This window comes from Lolium rigidum, chromosome 1 (genome assembly GCF_022539505.1).
Source record: "Lolium rigidum isolate FL_2022 chromosome 1, APGP_CSIRO_Lrig_0.1, whole genome shotgun sequence".
Lineage (NCBI taxonomy): Eukaryota > Viridiplantae > Streptophyta > Magnoliopsida > Poales > Poaceae > Lolium > Lolium rigidum.
The window spans coordinates 76,657,804-76,674,122 of NC_061508.1; positions in this window are offsets into that span (position 1 = coordinate 76,657,804).

Consider the following 16,319-nt stretch of genomic DNA (forward strand, 5'->3'; position numbering starts at 1 on the left):
TTGAACCTTTTCATGTGTCATTGATAAAATATGCGCATGTGTGTAGTTCATTGTTTAATTTATATTGTTTGTAGCTAGTTAGTTTAACAAATGCATGATGGTTAATTATATATTTTATATTATAATAATGCAGATGAATCGGCAATGGATGTACGGTAACCGATTCTCCGGCGAGTTCACTACCGGTTTGAAAGATTTTCTCGTAGTGGCTAATGCGAACAAGCAGGGGGGTTTTGTTATCTGTCCATGTGTTAACTGTAAGAATCAGAAGGGTTACTCTTCCTCAAGAGATGTTCACATGCACCTGCTTCGGCACGGTTTCATGCCAAGCTATAATTGTTGGACCAAGCATGCAGAAAGAGGGGTTATAATGGAAGAAGATGAAGAAGGGGATGATTTCATCGATGAAAGCTATCTTGCTCATTTCGGTGATACTTTCATGGAGGATGCTGAAGGTGAAGGGGAAGGTGAAGGGGAAGGTGAAGAAGAGGCACGTGATGAGCCCATTGATGATCTTGGTCGGACCATTGCTGATGCACGGAGACGCTGCGAAACTGAAAAGGAGAGGGAGAATTTGGATCGCATGTTAGAGGATCACAGAAAGGCGCTGTACCCCGGATGCGATGATGGTCTGAAAAAGCTGGGCTGCACACTGGATTTGCTGAAATGGAAAGGCACAGGCAGGTGTAGCTGACTCGGCATTTGAAAACTTGCTGAAAATGTTGAAGAATATGTTTCCAAAGAATAAGGAGTTGCCCGCCAGTACGTACGAAGCAAAGAAGGTTGTCTGCCCTCTAGGTTTAGAGGTTCTGAAGATACATGCATGCATCAACGACTGCATCCTCTACCGCGGTGAATACGAGAATTTGAATGAATGTCCGGTATGCACTGCATTGCGTTATAAGATCAGAGGCGATGACCCTGGTGGCGATGTTGAGGGCCAGAAACCCAGGAAGAGGGTTCCCGCCAAGGTGATGTGGTATGCTCCTATAATACCACGGTTGAAACGTCTGTTCAGGAACAAAGAGCATGCCAAGTTGTTGCGATGGCACAAAGAGGACCGTAAGTCCGACGGGGAGTTGAGACACCCCGCAGATGGAACGCAATGGAGAAAGATCGATAAAGAGTTCAAAGATTTTGCAGCTGATGCAAGGAACATAAGATTTGGTCTAAGTATAGATGGCATGAATCCTTTTGGCGAGCAGAGCTCCAGCCATAGCACCTGGCCCGTGATTCTATGCATCTACAACCTTCCTCCTTGGTTGTGCATGAAGCGGAAGTTCATTATGATGCCAGTGCTCATCCAAGGTCCGAAGCAACCCGGCAACGACATCGATGTGTACCTAAGGTCATTAGTTGATGAACTTTTACAGCTGTGGGGCAGACCTGGTGTCCGTGTGTGGGATGAGCACAAAGAAGAGGAATTTGACCTACGAGCGTTGCTTTTCGTAACCATCAACGATTGGCCTGCTCTTAGTAACCTTTCCGGACTGTCAAATAAGGGATACAATGCATGCACGCACTGCTTACATGAGACTGAAAGTGTACATTTGCCAAATTGTAAGAAGAACGTGTACCTTGGGCATCGTCGATTTCTTCCGAAAATTCATCCGAGTAAGAAAGAAAGGCAAGCATTACAACGGCAAGGCAGATCACCGGCCGAAGCCTGCGGAACGTACTGGTGCTGAGGTATTTGATATGGTCAAGGATTTGAAAGTCATCTTTGGAAAGGGTCCTGGCGGACAATCAGTTCCGAAGGGAGCTGACGGGCACGCAGCCATGTGGAAGAAGAAATCTATATTCAGGGAGCTAGAATATTGGAAAGTCCTAGAAGTACTGCTCTCGCAATCGACGTGATGCACGTTACGAAGAATATTTGCGTGAACCTCCTAAGCTTCTTGGGCGTGTATGGGAAGACAAATGATACAAAGGAAGCACGGCAGGACCAGCAACGTTTGAAAGACCCTGATAACCGGCATCCGGAATGGTTTCAAGGTCGTGCCAGCTACGCTCTGACCAAAGAAGAGAAGGTCATATTTTTTGAATGCCTGAGCAGTATGAAGGTCTGATACGTCTCCGACGTATCGATAATTTCTTATGTTTCATGCCACATTATTGATGATATCTACATGTTTTATGCATACTTTATGTCATATTTATGCGTTTTCCGGAACTAACCTATTGACGAGATGCCGAAGGGCCAGTTCCTGTTTTCTGATGTTTTTGGTTTCAGAAATCCTAGTAAGGAAATATTCTCGGAATTGGACGAAATCAACGCCCAGGTTCCTATTTTTCCCGGAAGCATCCAGAACACCCGAGAGAGGCCAGAGGGGGGCCACAGGCCCACCACACAAGACCCCGGCGCGGCCTGGGGGTGGCCCGCGCCCCCCTAGCGTGTCGTCGCCCCGTTGACCTTCTGACGCCGCCTCTTCGCCTATATAAAGGTCCCAGACCTAAAACACGAGACGAAAAAAAGCCACGGTACGAGAAACCTTCCAGAGCCGCCGCCATCGCGAAGCCAAGATCTGGGGGACAGGAGTCTCTGTTCCGGCATGCCGCCGGGACGGGGAAGTGCCCCCGGAAGGCTCCTCCATCGACACCACCGCCATCTTCATCAACGCTGCTGTCTCCCATGAGGAGGAGTAGTTCTCCATCGAGGCTCGGGGCTGTACCGGTAGCTATGTGGTTCATCTCTCTCCTATGTACTTCAATACAATAATCTCATGAGCTGCCTTACATGATTGAGATTCATATGATGATGCTTGTAATCTAGATGTCATTATGCTAGTCAAGTGGGTTTTACTTATGTGATCTCCGGAGACTCCTTGTCCCACGTGTGTAAAGGTGACAGTGTGTGCACCGTGTGGGTCTCTTAGGCTATATTTCACGAATACTTATTCACCTGTATGAATGGCGTAGTGAAGTGCTTATTTATATCTCTTTATGATTGCAATGTGTTTTGTATCACAATTTATCTATGTGCTACTCTAGTGATGTTATTAAAGTAGTTTATTCCTCCTGTACGGTGTAATGGTGACAGTGTGTGCATCCGTGTTAGTACTTGGCGTAGGCTATGATTGTGATCTCTTGTAGATTATGAAGTTAACTATTGCTATGATGGTATTGATGTGATCTATTCCTCCTACATAGTGTGAAGGTGACAGTGTGCATGCTATGTTAGTACTTGGTTTAGTTGTGTTGATCTGTCATGCACTCTAAGGTTATTTAAATATGAACATTGAATTGTGGAGCTTGTTAACTCCGGCATTGAGGGTTCGTGTAATCCTACGAAATGGTGTTCATCATCCAACAAGAGTGTAGAGTATGCATTTATCTATTATGTTATGTGATCAAAGTTGAGAGTGTCCACTAGTGAAAGTCTAATCCCTAGGCCTTGTTCCTAAATACTGCTATCGCTGCTTGTTTATTGTTTTCTTGCGTTACTACTTGCTGCGTTACTACTGCTTGTTTACTCGTCCTGGACAGCAAAGCACTTTTACGGTGCCGTTGCTATCTGCTCATACTTATTCATACCACTTGTATTTCACTATCTCTTCGCCGAACTAGTGCACCTATTAGGTGTGTTGGGGACACAAGAGACTTCTTGCTTTGTGGTTGCGGGGTTGCATGAGAGGGATATCTTTGACCTCTTCCTCCACGAGATCGATAAACCTTGGGTGATCCACTTAAGGGAAACTTGCTGCTGTTACGCAAACCTCTGCTCTTAGAGGCCCAACACTGTCTATAAGAATAGAAGCACCCGTAGACATCAAGCTATTTTACGGCGCCGTTGCACAGGGAGGAAAGGTAAAAGGTACTCACACTCCGGATCTCGGCTACTAAGCTATTTTCGCCGTTGTAAGTACTCGAAGCTATTTCCTTTAGATCCTGCAATTGCATCTTTTTGTTTCTTGTTTACACTAGTTTGGCATAATGGACAACAATGAGCTTCTTATTCTATTTCCTGATTTAAGACATGGATGGTTTGATGCGAAAATTAAAAAACCCATGGAACATATTAGCATGAACACTTTGAATACCATTGTTGCTAATGATATGGAAAATTCTAAGCTTGGGGAAGCTGGCTTTGATGAGCATGATATTTTTAGTCCCCCAAGCATTGAGGAGAAAATTTTCTTTGATGATACTTTGCCTCCTATTTATGATGATTATAATGATAGTGGTCTTTTGGTGCCACCTACTATGGAGAGTAAATTTTGTTGTGATTATACTATGCCTCCTACACTTGATGAGAATAATAATGATAGCTACTTTGTTGAATTTGCTCCCACTACAACTAATAAAATTGATTATGCTTATGTGGAGAGTAATAATTTTATGCATGAGACTCATGATAAGAATGCTTTATGTGATAGTTATATTGTTGAGTTTGCTCATCATGCTACTGAAAGTTATTATGAGAGAGGAAAATATGGTTGTAGAAATTTTCATGTTACTAAAATGCCCCTCTATGTGCTGAAATTTTTGAAGCTACACTTGTTCTATCTTCCCATGCTTGTTACTTTGCTCTTCATGAACTTGTTTATTTACAAGACTCCTATGCATAGGAAGCATGTTAGACTTAAATGTGTTTTGAATTTGCCTCTTGATGCTCTCTTTTGCTTCAACTACTATTTCTTGCGAGTGCATCATTAAAACTGCTGAGCTCATCTTAATGGCTATAAAGAAAGCACTTCTTGGGAGATAACCCATGTGTTTATTTTGCTACAGTACTTTTATTTTGTATTTGAGTCTTGGAAGTTGTTACTACTGTAGCAACCTCTCCTTATCTTATTTTATTGCATTGTTGTGCCAAGTAAAGTCTTTGATAGAAAGGTTCATACTAGATTTGGATTACTGCGCAGTTACAGATTTCTTTGCTGTCACGAATTCCGATCTGCCTCTCTGTAGGTAGCTCAGAAAATTATGCCAATTTATCGTGCGTGATCCTCAGATATGTACGCAACTTTCATTCAATTTGGGCATTTTCATTTGAGCAAGTCTGGTGCCTCAATAAAATCCATCTTTACGGACTGTTCTGTTTTGACAGATTCTGCCTTTTATTTCGCATTGCCTCTTTTGCTATGTTGGATGAATTTCTTTGATCCATTAATGTCCAGTAGCTTTATGCAATGTCCAGAAGTGTTAAGAATGATTGTGTCACCTCTGAACATGTTAATTTTTATTGTGCACTAACCCTCTAATGAGTTGTTTCGAGTTTGGTGTGGAGGAAGTTTTCAAGGGTCAAGAGAGGAGGATGATATACTATGATCAAGAAGAGTGAAGAGTCTAAGCTTGGGGATGCCCCGGTGGTTCACCCCTGCATATTTTAAGAAGACTCAAGCGTCTAAGCTTGGGGATGCCCAAGGCATCCCCTTCTTCATCGACAAATTATCAAGTTCCTTCTCTTGAAACTATATTTTTATTCGGCCACATCTTATGTACTTTACTTGGAGCGTCTGTGTGCTTTTATTTTTGTTTTGTTATTTTCATTCTCTGAATAAATACATGCTTGTGTGGGAGAGAGACACGCTCCGCTGGTTCATATGAACACATGTGTTCTTAGCTTTTAATGTTCATGGCGAAGGTTAAAACTGCTTCGTTCATTTTTATATGGTTGGAAACAGAAAATGCTACATGTAGTAATTGGTAAAATGTCTTGGATAATTTGATACTTGGCAATTGTTGTGCTCATGTTTAAGCTCTTGCATCATATACTTTGCACCCATTAATGAAGAAACACCTAGAGCTTGCTAAATTTGGTTTGCATATTTGGTCTCTCTAAAGTCTAGATAATTTCTAATATTGAGTTTGAACAACAAGGAAGACGGTGTAGAGTCTTATAATGTTTACAATATGTCTTTTATGTGAGTTTTGCTGCACCGGTTCATCCTTGTGTTTGTTTCAAATAACCTTGCTAGCCTAAACCTTGTATCGAGAGGGAATAATTCTCATGCATCCAAAATCCTTGAGCCAACCACTATGCCATTTGTGTCCACCATACCTACCTACTACATGGTATTTCTCCGCCATTCCAAAGTAAATTGCTTGAGTGCTACCTTTAAATAATTCAAAATTTATCACCTCTGATTTGTGTCAATGTTTTATAGCTCATGAGGAAGTATGTGGTGTTTTATCTTTCGATCTTGTCATTTACTTCGACAGACTTTCACAATGGACTAGTGGCTTCATCCGCTTATCCAATAATTTTGCAAAAAGAGCTGGCAATGGGGTTCCCAGCCCGATTAATTAACTTGCATTAATAATTCTCTTCACATGTTTTGCTCTGATTCATCAGTAAGCAACTTAATTTTGCAAATAGACACTCCTTCATGGTATGTGATTGTTGGAAGGCACCCGAGGATTCGGTTAGCCATGGCTTGTGTAAGTAAAAGGTTGGGAGGAGTGTCATCCATAAATAAAGAAAAACTAAACTAAAGTACATGTGTAAACAAAAGAGAAGAGGGATGATCTACCTTCTTTGGTAGAGATAACGTCCTTCATGGGAGCCGCTCTTGAAAGCTCTGGTTGATAAGGTAGTTAGAGTGCCCACTACCATTCGTTGACAACAACAAACACCTCTCAAAATTTTACTTTTATGCTCTCTATATGTTTTTAAAACCAAAGCTCTAGCACAAATATAGCAATCGATGCTTTCCTCTTTGAAGGACCATTCTTTTTTACTTTTATGTTGAGTCAGCTCACCTATTTCTCTCCACCTCAATAAGCAAACACTTGTGTGAATTGTGCATTGATTCCTACATACTTGCGTATTGCACTTATAATATTACTCTATGTTGACAATTATCCATGAGATATACATGTTACAAGTTGAAAGCAACCGCTGAAACTTAATCTTCCTTTGTGTTGCTTCAATACCTTTACTTTGAATTATTGCTTTATGAGTTAACTCTTATGCAAGACTTATTGATGCCTGTCTTGAAAGTGCTATTCATGAAAAGTCATTGCTTTATGATTCAGTTGTTTACTCATGTCATTACCATTGTTTTGATCGCTGCATTCATTACATATGTGTACAATATGATCAAGGTTATGATGGCATGTCACTTCAGAAATTATCTTTGTTATCGTTTTACCTGCTCGGGACGAGCAGAACTAAGCTTGGGGATGCTGATACGTCTCCGATGTATCGATAATTTCTTATGTTCCATGCCACATTATTGATGATATCTACATGTTTTATGCATACTTTATGTCATATTTATGCGTTTTCCGGAACTAACCTATTGACGAGATGCCGAAGGGCCGGTTCTCGTTTTCTGCTGTTTTTGGTTTCAGAAATCCTAGTAAGGAAATATTCTCAGAATTGGACGAAATCAACGCCCAGGTTCCTATTTTTCCCGGAAGCATCCAGAACACCCGAGAGAGGCCAAGGGGGGCCACAGGCCCACCACACAAGACCCCAGCGCGGCCTGGGGGTGGCCCGCGCCCCCCTAGCGTGTCGTCGCCCCGTTGACCTTCTGACGCCGCCTCTTCGCCTATATAAAGGTCCCAGACCTAAAACACAAGACGAAAAAAAGCCACGGTACGAGAAACCTTCCAGAGCCGCCGCCATCGCGAAGCCAAGTTCTGGGGGACAGGAGTCTCTGTTCCGGCACGCCGCCGGGACGGGGAAGTGCCCCCGGAAGGCTCCTCCATCGACACCACCGCCATCTTCATCAACGCTGCTCGTCTCCCATGAGGAGGGAGTAGTTCTCCATCGAGGCTCGGGGCTGTACCGGTAGCTATGTGGTTCATCTCTCTCCTATGTACTTCAATACAATAATCTCATGAGCTGCCTTACATGATTGAGATTCATATGATGATGCTTGTAATCTAGATGTCATTATGCTAGTCAAGTGGGTTTTACTTATGTGATCTCCGGGAGACTCCTTGTCCCACGTGTGTAAAGGTGACGAGTGTGTGCACCGTGTGGGTCTCTTAGGCTATATTTCACGGAATACTTATTCACCGTATGAATGGCGTAGTGAAGTGCTTATTTATATCTCTTTATGATTGCAATGTGTTTTGTATCACAATTTATCTATGTGCTACTCTAGTGATGTTATTAAAGTAGTTTATTCCTCCTGCACGGTGTAATGGTGACAGTGTGTGCATCTGTGTTAGTACTTGGCGTAGGCTATGATTGTGATCTCTTGTAGATTATGAAGTTAACTATTGCTATGATGGTATTGATGTGATCTATTCCTCCTACATAGTGTGAAGGTGACAGTGTGCATGCTATGTTAGTACTTGGTTTAGTTGTGTTGATCTGTCATGCACTCTAAGGTTATTTAAATATGAACATTGAATTGTGGAGCTTGTTAACTCCGGCATTGAGGGTTCGTGTAATCCTACGCAATGGTGTTCATCATCCAACAAGAGTGTAGAGTATGCATTTATCTATTTTGTTATGTGATCAAAGTTGAGAGTGTCCACTAGTGAAAGTCTAATCCCTAGGCCTTGTTCCTAAATATCGCTATCGTTGCTTGTTTACTTGTTTTACTTGCGTTACTACTGCTGCGTTACTACTCGCTTGTTTACTTGTCCCGGACAGCAAAGCACTTTTCAGGTGCCGTTGCTACTTGCTCATACTTATTCATACCACTTGTATTTCACTATCTCTTCGCCGAACTAGTGCACCTATTAGGTGTGTTGGGGACACAAGAGACTTCTTTCTTTGTGGTTGCGGGGTTGCATGAGAGGGATATCTTTGACCTCTTCCTCCCTGAGATCGATAAACCTTGGGTGATCCACTTAAGGGAAACTTGCTGCTGTTCTACAAACCTCTGCTCTTGGAGGCCCAACACTGTCTACAAGAATAGAAGCACCCGTAGACATCAAGGTCCCGTCTGGATTCTCGTCCAATATAAAGGGAATAATAAACATGGCGGAGAAAAAGTTCCAAAACCTGAAGTCTCACGACTGCCACGTGATTATGACGCAATTGCTTCCGATTGCTTTGAGGGGCTCCTGCCGGAAAATGTTCGAGTAGCCATTGTGAAGCTATGTGCATTCCTCAATGCAATCTCTCGAAGGTAATCAATCCGGAAGTTCTACCACGGTTACTGAACGATGTGGTCCAATGTCTTGTCAGTTTCGAGTTGGTGTTCCCGCCATCCTTCTTCAACATTATGACGCACCTCCTGGTTCACCTAGTCGAAGAGATTTCCATTCTCGGTCCTGTATTTCTACACAATATGTTCCCCTTCGAGAGGTTCATGGGAGTATTAAAGAAATATGTTCGTAACCGTGCTAGGCCGAAGGAAGCATCGCCAAGGGCTATGGAAATGAGGAGGTAATTGAGTTTTGTGTTGACTTTGTTCCTGACCTTAAGCCGATTGGTCTTCCTCGATCGCGGCACGAGGGGAGACTAAGTGGAAAAGGCACAATCGGAAGGAAATCAACGATATGTATGGACGGCCATTCTCTGACTGAAGCACACCACACAGTTCTGACCAATTCCAGCTTGGTGGCTCCGTACTTTGAGAAACACAAGAATATTTTACGCTCGGACAACCCGGGAAGCCTCGAATCCTGGATTAGGAAGGCCCACATGGAGACTTTCGGCGGTTGGTTGAGAAAACATTTAATGAATGACAATAAGGTTGTAGATCAGCTGTACATGTTGGCCAAGACACCATCTTCGACTATAACGACTTTCCAAGGGTACGAGATAAATGGGAATACATTTTACACGATCACCCAAGATAAAAAGAGCACCAACCAAAATAGTGGTGTCCGCTTTGATGCGAGCAACCGAGAATGGGCAAAAGGTCACATATTATGGTTACATAGAGGAGATATGGGAACTTGACTATGGACCCTCCTTTAAGGTCCCTTTGTTCCGGTGCAAATGGTTGAAGCTAACAGGAGGTGGGGTAAAGGTGGACCAGCAATACGGAATGACAATGGTGGATTTCAACAATCTTGGTTACCTTGACGAACCATTCGTCCAGCGAAAGATGTCGCTCAGGTTTTCTATGTGAAGGACATGAGTAGCAAACCGAGGAAACGGAAAGATAAGAAAACGATCAGTACATCATGCGATGATCCAAAGCGCCACATTGTTCTTTCGAGGGAAAAGAAACATCGTGGGAGTGGAGGACAAGATAGACATGTCAGAAGATTATAATATGTTTGCTGAAATTCCGCCCTTCAAAGTGAACACCGACCCAAGCATTAAGTTAAATGATGAGGATGCTCCATGGATACGGCACAATCGTAAGCAAGCAGGGACACAAGGGAAGAAATGATGTGTAATAATTTATTGTACCAAACTTTATTGAATGGATCATGTGAATTATATTACCCGTGATGTGTTTGGTGTCCATTTTCGAATGATTCGATTGATTCGAGAAACCACACCGATGATACATGAAATTTGGAGTGATTTAGTCATACTCCTGCCTAGGCGTATAATATGCATACTCGTAGTCTTCATAGCCGCCGCCGTTGTACCGGTAATCGTCGCCTTCTAAGTTGCCGCCGTCGTCGTCGCTCGCTGTCGTCGGCTGTCGTCGGGCGGTGCTCGTGGCTCGAGCCGAGGGTAGCGCGGACGGGGGATATCGCCGGCCGTGATGTAGTCCATGACGCTCCGCAGAGTCCGGCCGTACCACCATAGCCGACGGCCGGCCTCGTGGAAGTTCACAGGAGGCAGACCGTCCTCCTCATACCTGGCGAGCGCCCTCTCACGCCGATTGATGAAGAAGGCGTCCCAAGTATGCTGGTTATCGGGATCCGAGCGGGGATTCATCCGCTGCTCCGGCGTGAGGTCGAGGTAGTAGTGGTTCGTGATGGCCGCCCGCCTCGCAGTACCCTGAGGGACGGGAGGGACCGGCACGCCGCCGGCGCTTAGGCTCCAGCCGGCGGGGACGCGGTAGCCCGGTGGGCAAGGGTAGTTCGAGGCGCAAAGCTCCTCCACCTACTGGTAGGTTAGAGTGGGTGCGGTCGAAGCCATGAGAGAGTGATGAGAGATTGTAGAGATGTGATAATGTTGGCCAAGCCGGGCTACATATATGTAGTGAGAAATGGCGGGAAAAATGGGAGCGGGAAGACAGGAGGCGGGAAGAAAGTGGCGGGAAGAAAGTGGCGGGAAAAAGTGGCGGGAAGAAAGAGGCGGGAAGACAGGGAATAAATGGCGGGAAGAAGAGGAATCCAGAGCTGGTCACCTAATCTTTAGTCCCGGCTGGAGGGTGCAACCGCGACTAAAGCTGTCGGTAGGATAAGAACGCGTGGGTGGACGCACTGCTCGATGAGGTAAAGCATGTAGTGCACGACGCCCTGTCGGAGGAACAAGACAAAGCATCAGCGGCGCCATGGATGAAGTAGAGGGTTGGAAAATCTCCCGTGGCGCAGCTTCTCGAAGATGTTGTCGGTGCACACGTCGTACGACATCTTCGGAAGTTGCTCCTCGGCAAAATTTTCATGCAAGCCCGTGAAAGACTTCATCTCCTCTAACAGTGTTGGGTAAAGAACTGGTGGGAAGAGCGAGGAAAGAACTGGCGGGAAGACAGGCCGGGGAGAACTTATGGGAAGACAGAGGTGGCCGGGAAGAACTGGTGGGAAGCGGGTTTTTCTGATTTTTTGATATATTATTTGTATTTTTAACATTTTGAATTGAATTAGTTTTACCTTTCTTTATTTTTTGATATATTATTTGTATTTTTAAGATTTTTAAATGAATTAGTTTTATTTTTCTGATTTTTTTGATATATTATTTGTATTATTCAGATTTTGAAATGAATTAGTTTTATTTTTCTGAATTTTTTGATATATTATTTGTATTTTTAAGATTATTAAATGAATTAGTTTTATTTTTCTGATTTTTTTCATATATTATTTGTATTTTTAAGATTTTGAATTGAATTAGTCCACCCCCCTACGGTGGTGGTGGCGGTGGCGGTGGTGGTGGTGGTGGTGGTGCTTCACCTACACCTCCTTCACGAGGGCCGACGCCGCCCCCCCAATTCACCTCCGGCGGGTAAGCAGCCGCCGCCCCCAGTCCGCCCCGGGCGGGTAAGCAGACGCCGCCCCCCAATCCACCTCCGGCGAAGAAGCAGAAGCAGTCCTGGACTATCAACCCGGACCCTTATGTACCTAAGACCACAAAGGTACCGGGTCCATCACTGAAGCCTCTCCCCACGAAGAGTGCAGGAAGTCGACGCGGCCGCGACTCGCGATTATGAGAAATGGAAGGAGGAATGCAAGAAGAATAGAGAGCCCGAGCCCAAGCAAGTATTTTCTGAGAAGCAAAAGAGCTGGGCTAAGTCATTTTTGAACACACCGTCCCAAGCCGCGAAGAATCTGCCTGACGACTATGCACGTGAACTTCGTAGGCAAGCACTCGCATTCAAGAGGAACCAAGAGTTGGCGGAGAAGCAGGAGAAGAAAGCCTTGGAGGAGGCCGAGAAAAAATTAGAAAGGGGGAAAGAAGTTGCCCAGCTCGGGGAACAAAGTAAAGAATCGATCGCCCCGCTCATAGTGCAAGCCGCCGGTCCGGATGCCCCCGATATCATAGCAGCTGCGGCAGCACATGGATTGACTGTAACGAGTGCCAGAGAACAAGCGACCACCTTAGGTATCACTCTTCGTGCACTGTTAGGCCTTGATGAGGCGCCAATGAAGGACGTAGTATTTACATATGTGGAGAATGGCCCTCTCGTCGAGCCTCGCGCAGAAGAGGATCTACCTCGACAAATGAAAGGTCTGCTAAATTGGTACAAGGGTTACATAAAACTTAAAAACGCCAAAGATTATATTTATGCGGAAGTTAGATATGAGCATCACTTCAAACATTACTATATAACAATTCATCAGAGTGAATTGTTCCAGCTGTTCAATCTGCGCGAGCTCGACAAATCTATCATCAGTTGCTACGTTCTGTAAGTGATTTATTAATTTCTACCCCATCTCGTTCATTGCCTGCACTATATATATATACTAGATGATACCCCGCGTGCTGCTGCGGGAACTTGTAGTTTGTTTTTTGAAATTAAATTCCAAGTTTAACCCTGAACCTCATGAGAATTACTCAAGAATATACACAGCCTATGACTAAATAGAAAATCATATATAACATGTAATTTTTCGCTGGGATTAGGTGACCATGGACAAACAGGGAATAGTTAACTCGTGAGTGGTACTCTTATAAGGAAATAACATCAGCTACAATTTTTATATTTCAAGTTAACTAAGTAGCATCTGAACTCTGAAGTATTGCAAGGATTGCACATTGACAGACTTCAGGTACACCGAAATTTGAAGGTCTCTCATCAGAAAATTTCACAACACCGTAATCTTTCCAAAGCTCTGTGTGAACAAAAAAAACTGAAAGTATTTACTGGATGGATAAAGAGTTGTCAAGCAATCAAAAGTATTTAAAGAATGGTTAATGAAAAGAGCATAGTTAATGTAAAATCTGAAAAGGATTTCAAATGCCATACCTTTAAATGAGAGCTCTGCAATAGATAAGTTAATTCACCACGTAGACTTGGAATGTACGCGGCAGCCCACTACATGTCATTAGCCTGTTATAGATGAAACTATGTTGAATTATCAAATAAAATATGATGATTTAGCGGATCTGAATAAATGGATACAAAGAAGTAGCCAACCTGACCAAATGTTGCACTGGATTATGAATGGCCACAAAGAAGCAAATACTTAATAAGCGTGAGACGGAATGCTCGGATTGCCTACCATCTTTAAAACGCACACAATGCCTACCAGTTACTGTTGTTGTGGTCTCTAGCCAAATTTTCTGAACACATGCACTGACGGAAGATTGTTGGAGAGCAAATTAGGATGTACTTAGGCAATGCAAACTAAAATTTAAGAGGATTAGATTCGAGGAGAGGGTACGTGTGCTTAGGAGAGGGTACGTGTGCTTAGGCAATGCAAACTAAAATTTAAGAGGATTAGATTCGAGGATTGTTACCAACGGAAGTAGGTGGAGTGCAGAGTAAGGCAGTACAGGAGATGATAGCTAGCATCTTCTTACTCCGAAATATCCAAATAGATGAAGGCGGTCAGGAGCTGCGTCTTCCAGCTTGAGCGACCAGAGTGAGAAACCAAAATATTCAAAAAAATTGAGGGGGGTCTGAGGTAGCAGCTTGCAGAAACCAATATAATCGGATCCAGGGTCAAATCCTGAAGTGGACTTCTGGTCGGAGGTCAACCTAGCAGATTAGGAATACATATTAGGGATACGTATTTAGGGATTGAAAAATCAGAGGGATTAGAATGGGGAGCGGCGACGTACCAGCATGGTGGCCAAATTAGAAACGGGAGCGGCGACGTACCAGCGTGGTGGCCGCCTTCAGTGATGTAGGCTCGAGCAGGCTTGCGTGGTTGATGGCCTGATGCGGATGGTGGCATGGCCTTTCTTATAACCTCGAGGCGGTGGCGGATGAGTTCCTTCTAGCAGTTTGCAGTGATTGAATGTTGGGATTAATTAGGTGTTTTCATGAGCATTTGTGAGGAGGAGGCCTTATGTCACAACTGGAACATCCATGGGGAGGAGGACGGGCGGTCGTGGCGATTGGAAGATGAACAGCGGTTGTGCGGCTGCTTCCATTTTTTTTTAGAACCAGACTATTCCACGGGAGGAAGAGAGAGCGTAGCAGGCCTTTGGATCAAGCATGTTAGGCCCGGTTGGTCTTATGGACGAAGGTTTACTGAAGTGGGCCTATCGTGCAGGTCAGGGAGAGGAAGAGCAACCAGCGAATATAACTGGGGACAACGCAATGCGGGAGAACACTTTTAATCCAGTGACGTGGCTTCCTGAGAGACCAGCAAAATGGGGCTACCTATTAAGAAATAGAAGATATATATATATATATATATATATATATATAGGACATATTCATACTACACCCGGGTGTAGTTACACCCACGCGTGTTTCTCATAATCTAGAGAGTATCTATCATACCGGAGAGTATGTACATGTAGTATGAAGTATATTAGACTATTTTGGTAGTATATATAATACTTTGTAGGCAGTATGTACATTTTTTTTTACGTAGACTCATTTTTACGTATACATATGCATGTATTTCGGCTATATAGTGCAAACTACATGCTCACTTGCATTTTTTTCACCAAACTTGGTTTAGAATATCTTAGATATAGTGTAACAACATACTCAAACCGATAAAGTATGGTACATACTTCTATATGGTAGTATATGAGACATGGGTGTAGTTACACCCAGGAGTAGGAAGTATTTATCCTATATATATATATATATATATATATATATATATATATATATATATATATATATATATATATATATATATATATATATTGTCCTAACTATCTTGTTGTGTACGCTATTATGCAGAATGAAGAAGCGGGAAATGCGAATAAGGAACATCCATGATGTTGGGTTCATTGACCCACACATCGTTAATTCATATGTGTTAGAACACCACCCCGTCGACGTGGAGGAAGACCTGTGGCGGTTTCTTAGAAAACAGGAACTCAAAAGTGATATTCTATTTCCTTACCATTTTGGGTGAGTTTTTCTGTCTTGAGCACATTCTCTTTTGTTTACTCCATGCATGATATGTGGCTAATCGATGAGTTATGCATGACTGTGCATGTATCGTGTCCGCAGGTTTCACTGGATTCTGATGGTAATTCAATTTCACACCTCCACAGTTCTCGTCCACGACTCTCTGAATATGGATGCGGCGCTTTGGGCCGACATGAGAAAAATGATGCAAAAGTAATTATTTTCATTCATTTGTGCTCTATATCGATCGGCCTATTTCATTCATCATTTCCTAATATCAAGTAACTAATTAATAACTCTCTTGTTCATTTAATTCTCTTTGCCTCGTAGGGTTTGGAGACGGTTCGTAGATGAAAAGGTCGGTGAATTCAAAAAAGAGCTACAATTTAGAAGGGCGAGTGCTCGGGACAGGGGATATTCAGCCACCGGGGACCAATCTATGTGGATACTATGTTTGTGAGAGGATCCGGAGATACACCAATGAGCGGGACCGGTCGTCCGAGATCAACATCAAGAGGAATAACCTCCGGAAGAGGCTTAGTCCAGAAGCTCGCTTCCGACCACTTCAAGAGGAACTAGCTGGATGGTTCGCGAGGGAAGTCATCGATCCTAGAGGAGAACACTATGTAGAGGACGTATAACTTCATATGCACTAAATTATTTATGGAAACTTGTTCAAAATTGTATATGGTCATCCGATATTGAATATATATTGTATATTCCTCTTGAATTCTTTTTGGTTCTAATTTCAAATTTGTTTGAAATTGTACATTCATATGCATGTATATATGTAGTACC